Source organism: Ambystoma mexicanum, unplaced genomic scaffold, assembly GCF_040938575.1.
Source record: "Ambystoma mexicanum isolate Mex_15411 unplaced genomic scaffold, UKY_AmexF1_1 Mex_scaf34, whole genome shotgun sequence".
NCBI classification, from domain to species: Eukaryota; Metazoa; Chordata; class Amphibia; order Caudata; family Ambystomatidae; genus Ambystoma; species Ambystoma mexicanum.
The window spans coordinates 1,290,907-1,308,159 of record NW_027182449.1 but is presented as its reverse complement, the minus strand read 5'-3'; the positions used below and the strand labels follow the sequence as shown (position 1 = coordinate 1,308,159).

The following is a 17,253-nucleotide window of genomic DNA, read 5'->3' as shown; positions in this document are numbered from 1 at the left end:
GCTGGTGACCTACAAGTCCAGGAAAGAAGCAGGCCCAGTAACAGCAGCTGAGGCCCCCAGCCCAGCCCAGCCCAGGCAGGCATCAGCTTAAGGCTGACTCTCTACCCCACTGCTGCCCCAAGTTGGTTTGGCAAAAGTTTGCAAAGAAGCTGCCCGTGAATTTACCTCAAGCCACACTAGCACTCACCCAGGCGTCAGTTCCTTACAAAAATAGAAAGCACCTCTAAAAAAAGAAGAAATAAACACACACACAATTTTCCTGCTGCGGTCTCCTCGACTCTTTGGAAGGCAGAGGGCGATGTTGGTTGAGGCCTTACCTTCTCAGGCTGGCGGCCTACAAGTCCAGGAAAGAAGCAGGCCCAGTAACAGCAACTGAGGCCCCCAGCCCAGCCACGCCTAGGCAGGCATCAGCGGAAGGCTGACTCTCTACCCCAGTGCTGCCCCAAGTTGTTTTGGCAAAAGTTTGCAAAGAAGCTGCCCGTAAATTTACCTCAAGCCACACTAGCACTCACCCAGGCGTCGGTTCCTTACAAAAATAGAAAGCATCTCTAAAAAAGAAGAAATAAACACACACACAATTTTCCTGCTGGGGACTCCTCGACTCTTTGGAAGGCAGAGGGCGATGTTGGTTGAGGCCCTTACTTTCTCCGGCTGGTGGCCTACAAGTCCAGGAAAGAAGCAGGCCCAGTAACAGCAGCTGAGGCCCCCAGCCCAGCCACGCCTAGGCAGGCATCAGCAGAAGGCTGACTCTCTACCCCACTGCTGCCCCAAGTTGGTTTGGCAAAAGTTTGCAAAGAAGATGCCTGTAAATTTAACTCACGCCACACTAGCACTCACCCAGGCGTCAGTTCCTTACAAAAATAGAAAGCACCTCTAAAAAAAGAAGAAATAAACACACACACAATTTTCCTGCTGCGGTCTCCTCGACTCTTTGGAAGGCAGAGGGCGATGTTGGTTGAGGCCTTACCTTCTCAGGCTGGCGGCCTACAAGTCCAGGAAAGAAGCAGGCCCAGTAACAGCAACTGAGGCCCCCAGCCCAGCCACGCCTAGGCAGGCATCAGCGGAAGGCTGACTCTCTACCCCAGTGCTGCCCCAAGTTGGTTTGGCAAAAGTTTGCAAAGAAGCTGCCCGTAAATTTACCTCAAGCCACACTAGCACTCACCCAGGCGTCGGTTCCTTACAAAAATAGAAAGCATCTCTAAAAAAAGAAGAAATACACACACATAATTTTCCTGCTGGGGGCTCCTCGACGCTTTGGAAGGCAGAGGGTGATGTTGGTTGAGGCCCTTACCATATCGGGCTGGTGACCTACAAGTCCAGGAAAGAAGCAGGCCCAGTAACAGCAGCTGAGGCCCCCAGCCCAGCCCAGCCCAGGCAGGCATCAGCTTAAGGCTGACTCTCTACCCCACTGCTGCCCCAAGTTGGTTTGGCAAAAGTTTGCAAAGAAGCTGCCCGTGAATTTACCTCAAGCCACACTAGCACTCACCCAGGCGTCAGTTCCTTACAAAAATAGAAAGCACCTCTAAAAAAAGAAGAAATAAACACACACACAATTTTCCTGCTGCGGTCTCCTCGACTCTTTGGAAGGCAGAGGGCGATGTTGGTTGAGGCCTTACCTTCTCAGGCTGGCGGCCTACAAGTCCAGGAAAGAAGCAGGCCCAGTAACAGCAACTGAGGCCCCCAGCCCAGCCACGCCTAGGCAGGCATCAGCGGAAGGCTGACTCTCTACCCCAGTGCTGCCCCAAGTTGTTTTGGCAAAAGTTTGCAAAGAAGCTGCCCGTAAATTTACCTCAAGCCACACTAGCACTCACCCAGGCGTCGGTTCCTTACAAAAATAGAAAGCATCTCTAAAAAAGAAGAAATAAACACACACACAATTTTCCTGCTGGGGACTCCTCGACTCTTTGGAAGGCAGAGGGCGATGTTGGTTGAGGCCCTTACCTTCTCGGGCTGGTGGCCTACAAGTCCAGGAAAGAAGCAGGCCCAGTAACAGCAGCTGAGGCCCCCAGACCAGCCCAGCCCAGACAGGCATCAGCAGAAGGCTGACTCTCTACCCCACTGCTGCTCCAAGTTGGTTTGGCAAAAGTTTGCAAAGAAGATGCCTGTAAATTTAGCTCACGCCACACTAGCACTCACCCAGGCGTCGTTTCCTTACAAAAATAGAAAGCATCTCTAAAAAAGAAGAAATAAACACACACACAATTTTCCTGCTGGGGACTCCTCGACTCTTTGGAAGGCAGAGGGCGATGTTGGTTGAGGCCCTTACTTTCTCCGGCTGGTGGCCTACAAGTCCAGGAAAGAAGCAGGCCCAGTAACAGCAGCTGAGGCCCCCAGCCCAGCCACGCCTAGGCAGGCATCAGCAGAAGGCTGACTCTCTACCCCACTGCTGCCCCAAGTTGGTTTGGCAAAAGTTTGCAAAGAAGCTGCCCGTGAATTTACCTCAAGCCACACTAGCACTCACCCAGGCGTCAGTTCCTTACAAAAATAGAAAGAATCTCTAAAAAAGAAGAAATAAACACACACACAATTTTCCTGCTTCTATCCCCTCGACTCCTTGGAAGGCGGAGGGCAACCTTCGCCGCTGGTGGCCTTCACATGCAGGAAAGAAGCACACCCAGGAACAGCAGCTGAGGCTCCCAGCCCAGGCAGGCTTCAGCTGAAGGCCGACTTGGGAAGCACTGAGGCCAGACCCTGGGCTCCTGGGTCCCTCGGTTGAAGGCTCGAGGCCAGACCCCTTGGCTCCTGTGTCCCTTGGCTGAAGGCTCGACCAGTGCTCGACCAGGCTCGATCAGGCGAGATATTAGGTAGCATGGGGCCCAGCTGGGACTTCTAGGAAGCTTAGGGTGACGGCCGCTTCTGCCCCATCATCCAGAGGCCTGGCTATGGAGAGGCATGATGTGGCCTCCCTCCCTTCCTGCCTCTTGTAGGCACTTCTCCCCCGTGAGCACTTCCCGCTCCAGGTGTCCCCTTGTCTCCCAGGGTGCACTCTTCCTCTAGAGCCCACATATGCAGATGAGGCCCATCCACTTGCCTCCCCTAGCTGTAGAGGGCCTTGCGCGTCCACTGGAGAGAAAACGGGGAGACGCTGGAGGTGCTTTGCCAGGGACACGAGTGGCCCTTTCTGGCTGCATCCACCCACCCGAGGCGGCAAGCTGCTGCCCTGGCTTCAGTCTCCTGCTGCTGCTGCTGCTGCTCCAAGTTAGTTTGGCGACAACGTGTCCGCCTCTGACGGGGCTCTGCATTGGAGCGAGGGCTGCTGTCTGCCCCTGTGCCTTTTTCACGCGCCGTGTTTGTTAAAATTAAAAGCGGAATGGAGGAAAAATGTAGTTCAAGACGGAGAAGACGAACGCCGCCTATCGGGCACAGAGTAGCAAAATGCCTACAGCACCTGGTATTCCCAGGCGGTCTCCCATCCAAGTACTAACCAGGCCCGACCCTGCTTAGCTTCCGAGATCGGACGAGATCGGGCGCATTCAGGGTGGTATGGCCGTAGGCGAAGAGTGCGCCGATTCCGAGCCTCTTGTGCTGTGTCGGCTCCTCCGACGTCCACTGCCCTCTTGCAAGGCTGAACGCTGTCCTCTGCAGTGTGCTTCTGCCCTTCTTTTTGCCTCAAGCTCAGGAGCCACAGCTGCCAGCTTGGAAAAGCAACGAGCAGCTCCATGCACCCACTTTTGAAATACCCACTTGCCTACTCATGTTTGCAAAGAAAGTGTCTGTAAATTCAGGCCAAGCCACACTTGCACTCACTCACCCAAGCATCCGTTCCTTACAAAACTTTAAAAAAAAACTCGGAAAGAAAGATGGAAATAAACACACACACAATTTTCCTGCTGGGGGCTCCTCGACGCTTTGGAAGGCAGAGGGTGATGTTGGTTGAGGCCCTTACCATATCGGGCTGGTGACCTACAAGTCCAGGAAAGAAGCAGGCCCAGTAACAGCAGCTGAGGCCCCCAGCCCAGCCCAGCCCAGGCAGGCATCAGCTTAAGGCTGACTCTCTACCCCACTGCTGCCCCAAGTTGGTTTGGCAAAAGTTTGCAAAGAAGCTGCCCGTGAATTTACCTCAAGCCACACTAGCACTCACCCAGGCGTCAGTTCCTTACAAAAATAGAAAGCACCTCTAAAAAAAGAAGAAATAAACACACACACAATTTTCCTGCTGCGGTCTCCTCGACTCTTTGGAAGGCAGAGGGCGATGTTGGTTGAGGCCTTACCTTCTCAGGCTGGCGGCCTACAAGTCCAGGAAAGAAGCAGGCCCAGTAACAGCAACTGAGGCCCCCAGCCCAGCCACGCCTAGGCAGGCATCAGCGGAAGGCTGACTCTCTACCCCAGTGCTGCCCCAAGTTGTTTTGGCAAAAGTTTGCAAAGAAGCTGCCCGTAAATTTACCTCAAGCCACACTAGCACTCACCCAGGCGTCGGTTCCTTACAAAAATAGAAAGCATCTCTAAAAAAGAAGAAATAAACACACACACAATTTTCCTGCTGGGGACTCCTCGACTCTTTGGAAGGCAGAGGGCGATGTTGGTTGAGGCCCTTACTTTCTCCGGCTGGTGGCCTACAAGTCCAGGAAAGAAGCAGGCCCAGTAACAGCAGCTGAGGCCCCCAGCCCAGCCACGCCTAGGCAGGCATCAGCAGAAGGCTGACTCTCTACCCCACTGCTGCCCCAAGTTGGTTTGGCAAAAGTTTGCAAAGAAGATGCCTGTAAATTTAACTCACGCCACACTAGCACTCACCCAGGCGTCAGTTCCTTACAAAAATAGAAAGCACCTCTAAAAAAAGAAGAAATAAACACACACACAATTTTCCTGCTGCGGTCTCCTCGACTCTTTGGAAGGCAGAGGGCGATGTTGGTTGAGGCCTTACCTTCTCAGGCTGGCGGCCTACAAGTCCAGGAAAGAAGCAGGCCCAGTAACAGCAACTGAGGCCCCCAGCCCAGCCACGCCTAGGCAGGCATCAGCGGAAGGCTGACTCTCTACCCCAGTGCTGCCCCAAGTTGGTTTGGCAAAAGTTTGCAAAGAAGCTGCCCGTAAATTTACCTCAAGCCACACTAGCACTCACCCAGGCGTCGGTTCCTTACAAAAATAGAAAGCATCTCTAAAAAAAGAAGAAATACACACACACAATTTTCCTGCTGGGGACACCTCGACTCTTTGGAAGGCAGAGGGCGATGTTGGTTGAGGCCCTTACCTTCTCGGGCTGGTGGCCTACAAGTCCAGGAAAGAAGCAGGCCCAGTAACAGCAGCTGAGGCCCCCAGACCAGCCCAGCCCAGGCAGGCATCAGCAGAAGGCTGACTCTCTACCCCACTGCTGCTCCAAGTTGGTTTGGCAAAAGTTTGCAAAGAAGATGCCTGTAAATTTAGCTCACGCCACACTAGCACTCACCCAGGCGTCGTTTCCTTACAAAAATAGAAAGCATCTCTAAAAAAGAAGAAATAAACACACACACAATTTTCCTGCTGGGGACTCCTCGACTCTTTGGAAGGCAGAGGGCGATGTTGGTTGAGGCCCTTACTTTCTCCGGCTGGTGGCCTACAAGTCCAGGAAAGAAGCAGGCCCAGTAACAGCAGCTGAGGCCCCCAGCCCAGCCACGCCTAGGCAGGCATCAGCAGAAGGCTGACTCTCTACCCCACTGCTGCCCCAAGTTGGTTTGGCAAAAGTTTGCAAAGAAGCTGCCCGTGAATTTACCTCAAGCCACACTAGCACTCACCCAGGCGTCAGTTCCTTACAAAAATAGAAAGAATCTCTAAAAAAGAAGAAATAAACACACACACAATTTTCCTGCTTCTATCCCCTCGACTCCTTGGAAGGCGGAGGGCAACCTTCGCCGCTGGTGGCCTTCACATGCAGGAAAGAAGCACACCCAGGAACAGCAGCTGAGGCTCCCAGCCCAGGCAGGCTTCAGCTGAAGGCCGACTTGGGAAGCACTGAGGCCAGACCCTGGGCTCCTGGGTCCCTCGGCTGAAGGCTCGAGGCCAGACCCCTTGGCTCCTGTGTCCCTTGGCTGAAGGCTCGACCAGTGCTCGACCAGGCTCGATCAGGCGAGATATTAGGTAGCATGGGTCCAGCTGGGACTTCTAGGAAGCTTAGGGTGACGGCCGCTTCTGCCCCATCATCCAGAGGCCTGGCTATGGAGAGGCATGATGTGGCCTCCCTCCCTTCCTGCCTCTTGTAGGCACTTCTCCCCCGTGAGCACTTCCCGCTCCAGGTGTCCCCTTGTCTCCCAGGGTGCACTCTTCCTCTAGAGCCCACATATGCAGATGAGGCCCATCCACTTGCCTCCCCTAGCTGTAGGGGGCCTTGCGCGTCCACTGGAGAGAAAACGGGGAGACGCTGGAGGTGCTTTGCCAGGGACACGAGTGGCCCTTTCTGGCTGCATCCACCCACCCGAGGCGGCAAGCTGCTGCCCTGGCTTCAGTCTCCTGCTGCTGCTGCTGCTGCTCCAAGTTAGTTTGGCGACAACGTGTCCGCCTCTGACGGGGCTCTGCATTGGAGCGAGGGCTGCTGTCTGCCCCTGTGCCTTTTTCACGCGCCGTGTTTGTTAAAATTAAAAGCGGAATGGAGGAAAAATGTAGTTCAAGACGGAGAAGACGAACGCCGCCTATCGGGCACAGAGTAGCAAAATGCCTACAGCACCTGGTATTCCCAGGCGGTCTCCCATACAAGTACTAACCAGGCCCGACCCTGCTTAGCTTCCGAGATCGGGCGCATTCAGGGTGGTATGGCCGTAGGCGAAGAGTGCGCCGATTCCGAGCCTCTTGTGCTGTGTCGGCTCCTCCGACGTCCACTGCCCTCTTGCAAGGCTGAACGCTGTCCTCTGCAGTGTGCTTCTGCCCTTCTTTTTGCCTCAAGCTCAGGAGCCACAGCTGCCAGCTTGGAAAAGCAACGAGCAGCTCCATGCACCCACTTTTGAAATACCCACTTGCCTACTCATGTTTGCAAAGAAAGTGTCTGTAAATTCAGGCCAAGCCACACTTGCACTCACTCACCCAAGCATCCGTTCCTTACAAAACTTTAAAAAAAAACTCGGAAAGAAAGATGGAAATAAACACACACACAATTTTCCTGCTGGGGGCTCCTCGACGCTTTGGAAGGCAGAGGGTGATGTTGGTTGAGGCCCTTACCATATCGGGCTGGTGACCTACAAGTCCAGGAAAGAAGCAGGCCCAGTAACAGCAGCTGAGGCCCCCAGCCCAGCCCAGCCCAGGCAGGCATCAGCTTAAGGCTGACTCTCTACCCCACTGCTGCCCCAAGTTGGTTTGGCAAAAGTTTGCAAAGAAGCTGCCCGTGAATTTACCTCAAGCCACACTAGCACTCACCCAGGCGTCAGTTCCTTACAAAAATAGAAAGCACCTCTAAAAAAAGAAGAAATAAACACACACACAATTTTCCTGCTGCGGTCTCCTCGACTCTTTGGAAGGCAGAGGGCGATGTTGGTTGAGGCCTTACCTTCTCAGGCTGGCGGCCTACAAGTCCAGGAAAGAAGCAGGCCCAGTAACAGCAACTGAGGCCCCCAGCCCAGCCACGCCTAGGCAGGCATCAGCGGAAGGCTGACTCTCTACCCCAGTGCTGCCCCAAGTTGTTTTGGCAAAAGTTTGCAAAGAAGCTGCCCGTAAATTTACCTCAAGCCACACTAGCACTCACCCAGGCGTCGGTTCCTTACAAAAATAGAAAGCATCTCTAAAAAAGAAGAAATAAACACACACACAATTTTCCTGCTGGGGACTCCTCGACTCTTTGGAAGGCAGAGGGCGATGTTGGTTGAGGCCCTTACTTTCTCCGGCTGGTGGCCTACAAGTCCAGGAAAGAAGCAGGCCCAGTAACAGCAGCTGAGGCCCCCAGCCCAGCCACGCCTAGGCAGGCATCAGCAGAAGGCTGACTCTCTACCCCACTGCTGCCCCAAGTTGGTTTGGCAAAAGTTTGCAAAGAAGATGCCTGTAAATTTAACTCACGCCACACTAGCACTCACCCAGGCGTCAGTTCCTTACAAAAATAGAAAGCACCTCTAAAAAAAGAAGAAATAAACACACACACAATTTTCCTGCTGCGGTCTCCTCGACTCTTTGGAAGGCAGAGGGCGATGTTGGTTGAGGCCTTACCTTCTCAGGCTGGCGGCTTACAAGTCCAGGAAAGAAGCAGGCCCAGTAACAGCAACTGAGGCCCCCAGCCCAGCCACGCCTAGGCAGGCATCAGCGGAAGGCTGACTCTCTACCCCAGTGCTGCCCCAAGTTGGTTTGGCAAAAGTTTGCAAAGAAGCTGCCCGTAAATTTACCTCAAGCCACACTAGCACTCACCCAGGCGTCGGTTCCTTACAAAAATAGAAAGCATCTCTAAAAAAAGAAGAAATACACACACACAATTTTCCTGCTGGGGACACCTCGACTCTTTGGAAGGCAGAGGGCGATGTTGGTTGAGGCCCTTACCTTCTCGGGCTGGTGGCCTACAAGTCCAGGAAAGAAGCAGGCCCAGTAACAGCAGCTGAGGCCCCCAGACCAGCCCAGCCCAGGCAGGCATCAGCAGAAGGCTGACTCTCTACCCCACTGCTGCTCCAAGTTGGTTTGGCAAAAGTTTGCAAAGAAGATGCCTGTAAATTTAGCTCACGCCACACTAGCACTCACCCAGGCGTCAGTTCCTTACAAAAATAGAAAGAATCTCTAAAAAAGAAGAAATAAACACACACACAATTTTCCTGCTTCTATCCCCTCGACTCCTTGGAAGGCGGAGGGCAACCTTCGCCGCTGGTGGCCTTCACATGCAGGAAAGAAGCACACCCAGGAACAGCAGCTGAGGCTCCCAGCCCAGGCAGGCTTCAGCTGAAGGCCGACTTGGGAAGCACTGAGGCCAGACCCTGGGCTCCTGGGTCCCTCGGTTGAAGGCTCGAGGCCAGACCCCTTGGCTCCTGTGTCCCTTGGCTGAAGGCTCGACCAGTGCTCGACCAGGCTCGATCAGGCGAGATATTAGGTAGCATGGGGCCCAGCTGGGACTTCTAGGAAGCTTAGGGTGACGGCCGCTTCTGCCCCATCATCCAGAGGCCTGGCTATGGAGAGGCATGATGTGGCCTCCCTCCCTTCCTGCCTCTTGTAGGCACTTCTCCCCCGTGAGCACTTCCCGCTCCAGGTGTCCCCTTGTCTCCCAGGGTGCACTCTTCCTCTAGAGCCCACATATGCAGATGAGGCCCATCCACTTGCCTCCCCTAGCTGTAGGGGGCCTTGCGCGTCCACTGGAGAGAAAACGGGGAGACGCTGGAGGTGCTTTGCCAGGGACACGAGTGGCCCTTTCTGGCTGCATCCACCCACCCGAGGCGGCAAGCTGCTGCCCTGGCTTCAGTCTCCTGCTGCTGCTGCTGCTGCTCCAAGTTAGTTTGGCGACAACGTGTCCGCCTCTGACGGGGCTCTGCATTGGAGCGAGGGCTGCTGTCTGCCCCTGTGCCTTTTTCACGCGCCGTGTTTGTTAAAATTAAAAGCGGAATGGAGGAAAAATGTAGTTCAAGACGGAGAAGACGAACGCCGCCTATCGGGCACAGAGTAGCAAAATGCCTACAGCACCTGGTATTCCCAGGCGGTCTCCCATCCAAGTACTAACCAGGCCCGACCCTGCTTAGCTTCCGAGATCGGACGAGATCGGGCGCATTCAGGGTGGTATGGCCGTAGGCGAAGAGTGCGCCGATTCCGAGCCTCTTGTGCTGTGTCGGCTCCTCCGACGTCCACTGCCCTCTTGCAAGGCTGAACGCTGTCCTCTGCAGTGTGCTTCTGCCCTTCTTTTTGCCTCAAGCTCAGGAGCCACAGCTGCCAGCTTGGAAAAGCAACGAGCAGCTCCATGCACCCACTTTTGAAATACCCACTTGCCTACTCATGTTTGCAAAGAAAGTGTCTGTAAATTCAGGCCAAGCCACACTTGCACTCACTCACCCAAGCATCCGTTCCTTACAAAACTTTAAAAAAAAACTCGGAAAGAAAGATGGAAATAAACACACACACAATTTTCCTGCTGGGGGCTCCTCGACGCTTTGGAAGGCAGAGGGTGATGTTGGTTGAGGCCCTTACCATATCGGGCTGGTGACCTACAAGTCCAGGAAAGAAGCAGGCCCAGTAACAGCAGCTGAGGCCCCCAGCCCAGCCCAGCCCAGGCAGGCATCAGCTTAAGGCTGACTCTCTACCCCACTGCTGCCCCAAGTTGGTTTGGCAAAAGTTTGCAAAGAAGCTGCCCGTGAATTTACCTCAAGCCACACTAGCACTCACCCAGGCGTCAGTTCCTTACAAAAATAGAAAGCACCTCTAAAAAAAGAAGAAATAAACACACACACAATTTTCCTGCTGCGGTCTCCTCGACTCTTTGGAAGGCAGAGGGCGATGTTGGTTGAGGCCTTACCTTCTCAGGCTGGCGGCCTACAAGTCCAGGAAAGAAGCAGGCCCAGTAACAGCAACTGAGGCCCCCAGCCCAGCCACGCCTAGGCAGGCATCAGCGGAAGGCTGACTCTCTACCCCAGTGCTGCCCCAAGTTGTTTTGGCAAAAGTTTGCAAAGAAGCTGCCCGTAAATTTACCTCAAGCCACACTAGCACTCACCCAGGCGTCGGTTCCTTACAAAAATAGAAAGCATCTCTAAAAAAGAAGAAATAAACACACACACAATTTTCCTGCTGGGGACTCCTCGACTCTTTGGAAGGCAGAGGGCGATGTTGGTTGAGGCCCTTACTTTCTCCGGCTGGTGGCCTACAAGTCCAGGAAAGAAGCAGGCCCAGTAACAGCAGCTGAGGCCCCCAGCCCAGCCACGCCTAGGCAGGCATCAGCAGAAGGCTGACTCTCTACCCCACTGCTGCCCCAAGTTGGTTTGGCAAAAGTTTGCAAAGAAGATGCCTGTAAATTTAACTCACGCCACACTAGCACTCACCCAGGCGTCAGTTCCTTACAAAAATAGAAAGCACCTCTAAAAAAAGAAGAAATAAACACACACACAATTTTCCTGCTGCGGTCTCCTCGACTCTTTGGAAGGCAGAGGGCGATGTTGGTTGAGGCCTTACCTTCTCAGGCTGGCGGCCTACAAGTCCAGGAAAGAAGCAGGCCCAGTAACAGCAACTGAGGCCCCCAGCCCAGCCACGCCTAGGCAGGCATCAGCGGAAGGCTGACTCTCTACCCCAGTGCTGCCCCAAGTTGGTTTGGCAAAAGTTTGCAAAGAAGCTGCCCGTAAATTTACCTCAAGCCACACTAGCACTCACCCAGGCGTCGGTTCCTTACAAAAATAGAAAGCATCTCTAAAAAAAGAAGAAATACACACACACAATTTTCCTGCTGGGGACACCTCGACTCTTTGGAAGGCAGAGGGCGATGTTGGTTGAGGCCCTTACCTTCTCGGGCTGGTGGCCTACAAGTCCAGGAAAGAAGCAGGCCCAGTAACAGCAGCTGAGGCCCCCAGACCAGCCCAGCCCAGGCAGGCATCAGCAGAAGGCTGACTCTCTACCCCACTGCTGCTCCAAGTTGGTTTGGCAAAAGTTTGCAAAGAAGATGCCTGTAAATTTAGCTCACGCCACACTAGCACTCACCCAGGCGTCGTTTCCTTACAAAAATAGAAAGCATCTCTAAAAAAGAAGAAATAAACACACACACAATTTTCCTGCTGGGGACTCCTCGACTCTTTGGAAGGCAGAGGGCGATGTTGGTTGAGGCCCTTACTTTCTCCGGCTGGTGGCCTACAAGTCCAGGAAAGAAGCAGGCCCAGTAACAGCAGCTGAGGCCCCCAGCCCAGCCACGCCTAGGCAGGCATCAGCAGAAGGCTGACTCTCTACCCCACTGCTGCCCCAAGTTGGTTTGGCAAAAGTTTGCAAAGAAGCTGCCCGTGAATTTACCTCAAGCCACACTAGCACTCATCCAGGCGTCAGTTCCTTGCAAAAATAGAAAGCACCTCTAAAAAAAGAAGAAATAAACACACACACAATTTTCCTGCTGCGGTCTCCTCGACTCCTTAGAAGGCGGAGGGCAACCTTCGCCGCTGGTGGCCTTCACATGCAGGAAAGAAGCACACCCAGGAACAGCAGCTGAGGCTCCCAGCCCAGGCAGGCTTCAGCTGAAGGCCGACTTGGGAAGCACTGAGGCCAGACCCTGGGCTCCTGGGTCCCTCGGCTGAAGGCTCGAGGCCAGACCCCTTGGCTCCTGTGTCCCTTGGCTGAAGGCTCGACCAGTGCTCGACCAGGCTCGATCAGGCGAGATATTAGGTAGCATGGGGCCCAGCTGGGACTTCTAGGAAGCTTAGGGTGACGGCCGCTTCTGCCCCATCATCCAGAGGCCTGGCTATGGAGAGGCATGATGTGGCCTCCCTCCCTTCCTGCCTCTTGTAGGCACTTCTCCCCCGTGAGCACTTCCCGCTCCAGGTGTCCCCTTGTCTCCCAGGGTGCACTCTTCCTCTAGAGCCCACATATGCAGATGAGGCCCATCCACTTGCCTCCCCTAGCTGTAGGGGGCCTTGCGCGTCCACTGGAGAGAAAACGGGGAGACGCTGGAGGTGCTTTGCCAGGGACACGAGTGGCCCTTTCTGGCTGCATCCACCCACCCGAGGCGGCAAGCTGCTGCCCTGGCTTCAGTCTCCTGCTGCTGCTGCTGCTGCTCCAAGTTAGTTTGGCGACAACGTGTCCGCCTCTGACGGGGCTCTGCATTGGAGCGAGGGCTGCTGTCTGCCCCTGTGCCTTTTTCACGCGCCGTGTTTGTTAAAATTAAAAGCGGAATGGAGGAAAAATGTAGTTCAAGACGGAGAAGACGAACGCCGCCTATCGGGCACAGAGTAGCAAAATGCCTACAGCACCTGGTATTCCCAGGCGGTCTCCCATCCAAGTACTAACCAGGCCCGACCCTGCTTAGCTTCCGAGATCGGACGAGATCGGGCGCATTCAGGGTGGTATGGCCGTAGGCGAAGAGTGCTCCGATTCCGAGCCTCTTGTGCTGTGTCGGCTCCTCCGACGTCCACTGCCCTCTTGCAAGGCTGAACGCTGTCCTCTGCAGTGTGCTTCTGCCCTTCTTTTTGCCTCAAGCTCAGGAGCCACAGCTGCCAGCTTGGAAAAGCAACGAGCAGCTCCATGCACCCACTTTTGAAATACCCACTTGCCTACTCATGTTTGCAAAGAAAGTGTCTGTAAATTCAGGCCAAGCCACACTTGCACTCACTCACCCAAGCATCCGTTCCTTACAAAACTTTAAAAAAAAACTCGGAAAGAAAGATGGAAATAAACACACACACAATTTTCCTGCTGGGGGCTCCTCGACGCTTTGGAAGGCAGAGGGTGATGTTGGTTGAGGCCCTTACCATATCGGGCTGGTGACCTACAAGTCCAGGAAAGAAGCAGGCCCAGTAACAGCAGCTGAGGCCCCCAGCCCAGCCCAGCCCAGGCAGGCATCAGCTTAAGGCTGACTCTCTACCCCACTGCTGCCCCAAGTTGGTTTGGCAAAAGTTTGCAAAGAAGCTGCCCGTGAATTTACCTCAAGCCACACTAGCACTCACCCAGGCGTCAGTTCCTTACAAAAATAGAAAGCACCTCTAAAAAAAGAAGAAATAAACACACACACAATTTTCCTGCTGCGGTCTCCTCGACTCTTTGGAAGGCAGAGGGCGATGTAGGTTGAGGCCTTACCTTCTCAGGCTGGCGGCCTACAAGTCCAGGAAAGAAGCAGGCCCAGTAACAGCAACTGAGGCCCCCAGCCCAGCCACGCCTAGGCAGGCATCAGCGGAAGGCTGACTCTCTACCCCAGTGCTGCCCCAAGTTGTTTTGGCAAAAGTTTGCAAAGAAGCTGCCCGTAAATTTACCTCAAGCCACACTAGCACTCACCCAGGCGTCGGTTCCTTACAAAAATAGAAAGCATCTCTAAAAAAGAAGAAATAAACACACACACAATTTTCCTGCTGGGGACTCCTCGACTCTTTGGAAGGCAGAGGGCGATGTTGGTTGAGGCCCTTACTTTCTCCGGCTGGTGGCCTACAAGTCCAGGAAAGAAGCAGGCCCAGTAACAGCAGCTGAGGCCCCCAGCCCAGCCACGCCTAGGCAGGCATCAGCAGAAGGCTGACTCTCTACCCCACTGCTGCCCCAAGTTGGTTTGGCAAAAGTTTGCAAAGAAGATGCCTGTAAATTTAACTCACGCCACACTAGCACTCACCCAGGCGTCAGTTCCTTACAAAAATAGAAAGCACCTCTAAAAAAAGAAGAAATAAACACACACACAATTTTCCTGCTGCGGTCTCCTCGACTCTTTGGAAGGCAGAGGGCGATGTTGGTTGAGGCCTTACCTTCTCAGGCTGGCGGCCTACAAGTCCAGGAAAGAAGCAGGCCCAGTAACAGCAACTGAGGCCCCCAGCCCAGCCACGCCTAGGCAGGCATCAGCGGAAGGCTGACTCTCTACCCCAGTGCTGCCCCAAGTTGGTTTGGCAAAAGTTTGCAAAGAAGCTGCCCGTAAATTTACCTCAAGCCACACTAGCACTCACCCAGGCGTCGGTTCCTTACAAAAATAGAAAGCATCTCTAAAAAAAGAAGAAATACACACACACAATTTTCCTGCTGGGGACACCTCGACTCTTTGGAAGGCAGAGGGCGATGTTGGTTGAGGCCCTTACCTTCTCGGGCTGGTGGCCTACAAGTCCAGGAAAGAAGCAGGCCCAGTAACAGCAGCTGAGGCCCCCAGACCAGCCCAGCCCAGGCAGGCATCAGCAGAAGGCTGACTCTCTACCCCACTGCTGCTCCAAGTTGGTTTGGCAAAAGTTTGCAAAGAAGATGCCTGTAAATTTAGCTGACGCCACACTAGCACTCACCCAGGCGTCGTTTCCTTACAAAAATAGAAAGCATCTCTAAAAAAGAAGAAATAAACACACACACAATTTTCCTGCTGGGGACTCCTCGACTCTTTGGAAGGCAGAGGGCGATGTTGGTTGAGGCCCTTACTTTCTCCGGCTGGTGGCCTACAAGTCCAGGAAAGAAGCAGGCCCAGTAACAGCAGCTGAGGCCCCCAGCCCAGCCACGCCTAGGCAGGCATCAGCAGAAGGCTGACTCTCTACCCCACTGCTGCCCCAAGTTGGTTTGGCAAAAGTTTGCAAAGAAGCTGCCCGTGAATTTACCTCAAGCCACACTAGCACTCATCCAGGCGTCAGTTCCTTGCAAAAATAGAAAGCACCTCTAAAAAAAGAAGAAATAAACACACACACAATTTTCCTGCTGCGGTCTCCTCGACTCCTTAGAAGGCGGAGGGCAACCTTCGCCGCTGGTGGCCTTCACATGCAGGAAAGAAGCACACCCAGGAACAGCAGCTGAGGCTCCCAGCCCAGGCAGGCTTCAGCTGAAGGCCGACTTGGGAAGCACTGAGGCCAGACCCTGGGCTCCTGGGTCCCTCGGCTGAAGGCTCGAGGCCAGACCCCTTGGCTCCTGTGTCCCTTGGCTGAAGGCTCGACCAGTGCTCGACCAGGCTCGATCAGGCGAGATATTAGGTAGCATGGGGCCCAGCTGGGACTTCTAGGAAGCTTAGGGTGACGGCCGCTTCTGCCCCATCATCCAGAGGCCTGGCTATGGAGAGGCATGATGTGGCCTCCCTCCCTTCCTGCCTCTTGTAGGCACTTCTCCCCCGTGAGCACTTCCCGCTCCAGGTGTCCCCTTGTCTCCCAGGGTGCACTCTTCCTCTAGAGCCCACATATGCAGATGAGGCCCATCCACTTGCCTCCCCTAGCTGTAGGGGGCCTTGCGCGTCCACTGGAGAGAAAACGGGGAGACGCTGGAGGTGCTTTGCCAGGGACACGAGTGGCCCTTTCTGGCTGCATCCACCCACCCGAGGCGGCAAGCTGCTGCCCTGGCTTCAGTCTCCTGCTGCTGCTGCTGCTGCTCCAAGTTAGTTTGGCGACAACGTGTCCGCCTCTGACGGGGCTCTGCATTGGAGCGAGGGCTGCTGTCTGCCCCTGTGCCTTTTTCACGCGCCGTGTTTGTTAAAATTAAAAGCGGAATGGAGGAAAAATGTAGTTCAAGACGGAGAAGACGAACGCCGCCTATCGGGCACAGAGTAGCAAAATGCCTACAGCACCTGGTATTCCCAGGCGGTCTCCCATCCAAGTACTAACCAGGCCCGACCCTGCTTAGCTTCCGAGATCGGACGAGATCGGGCGCATTCAGGGTGGTATGGCCGTAGGCGAAGAGTGCGCCGATTCCGAGCCTCTTGTGCTGTGTCGGCTCCTCCGACGTCCACTGCCCTCTTGCAAGGCTGAACGCTGTCCTCTGCAGTGTGCTTCTGCCCTTCTTTTTGCCTCAAGCTCAGGAGCCACAGCTGCCAGCTTGGAAAAGCAACGAGCAGCTCCATGCACCCACTTTTGAAATACCCACTTGCCTACTCATGTTTGCAAAGAAAGTGTCTGTAAATTCAGGCCAAGCCACACTTGCACTCACTCACCCAAGCATCCGTTCCTTACAAAACTTTAAAAAAAAACTCGGAAAGAAAGATGGAAATAAACACACACACAATTTTCCTGCTGGGGGCTCCTCGACGCTTTGGAAGGCAGAGGGTGATGTTGGTTGAGGCCCTTACCATATCGGGCTGGTGACCTACAAGTCCAGGAAAGAAGCAGGCCCAGTAACAGCAGCTGAGGCCCCCAGCCCAGCCCAGCCCAGGCAGGCATCAGCTTAAGGCTGACTCTCTACCCCACTGCTGCCCCAAGTTGGTTTGGCAAAAGTTTGCAAAGAAGCTGCCCGTGAATTTACCTCAAGCCACACTAGCACTCACCCAGGCGTCAGTTCCTTACAAAAATAGAAAGCACCTCTAAAAAAAGAAGAAATAAACACACACACAATTTTCCTGCTGCGGTCTCCTCGACTCTTTGGAAGGCAGAGGGCGATGTTGGTTGAGGCCTTACCTTCTCAGGCTGGCGGCCTACAAGTCCAGGAAAGAAGCAGGCCCAGTAACAGCAACTGAGGCCCCCAGCCCAGCCACGCCTAGGCAGGCATCAGCGGAAGGCTGACTCTCTACCCCAGTGCTGCCCCAAGTTGTTTTGGCAAAAGTTTGCAAAGAAGCTGCCCGTAAATTTACCTCAAGCCACACTAGCACTCACCCAGGCGTCGGTTCCTTACAAAAATAGAAAGCATCTCTAAAAAAGAAGAAATAAACACACACACAATTTTCCTGCTGGGGACTCCTCGACTCTTTGGAAGGCAGAGGGCGATGTTGGTTGAGGCCCTTACTTTCTCCGGCTGGTGGCCTACAAGTCCAGGAAAGAAGCAGGCCCAGTAACAGCAGCTGAGGCCCCCAGCCCAGCC

The 17,253-nt window shown here is 54.2% G+C and overlaps 4 non-coding genes and 1 pseudogene across 4 annotated transcripts; all 5 read right to left on the bottom strand.

Moving 5' to 3' along the window:
• Positions 1 to 3,376: 3,376 nt before the first annotated feature.
• On the bottom strand, positions 3,377 to 3,495 carry LOC138558797 (5S ribosomal RNA). The gene has a single exon (XR_011298916.1). It is a non-coding gene; the product is annotated as a 5S ribosomal RNA (ribosomal RNA).
• A 3,124-nt stretch (positions 3,496 to 6,619) lies between these two features.
• Positions 6,620 to 6,728, bottom strand: LOC138559059 (5S ribosomal RNA; annotated as a pseudogene).
• A 2,800-nt stretch (positions 6,729 to 9,528) lies between these two features.
• On the bottom strand, positions 9,529 to 9,647 carry LOC138558796 (5S ribosomal RNA). Its single transcript, XR_011298915.1, has one exon. It is a non-coding gene; the product is annotated as a 5S ribosomal RNA (ribosomal RNA).
• A 3,126-nt stretch (positions 9,648 to 12,773) lies between these two features.
• On the bottom strand, positions 12,774 to 12,892 carry LOC138558795 (5S ribosomal RNA). Its single transcript, XR_011298914.1, has one exon. It is a non-coding gene; the product is annotated as a 5S ribosomal RNA (ribosomal RNA).
• A 3,126-nt stretch (positions 12,893 to 16,018) lies between these two features.
• LOC138558794 (5S ribosomal RNA) lies at positions 16,019 to 16,137 on the bottom strand. Its single transcript, XR_011298913.1, has one exon. It is a non-coding gene; the product is annotated as a 5S ribosomal RNA (ribosomal RNA).
• Between the last annotated feature and the right edge of the window lie 1,116 nt (positions 16,138 to 17,253).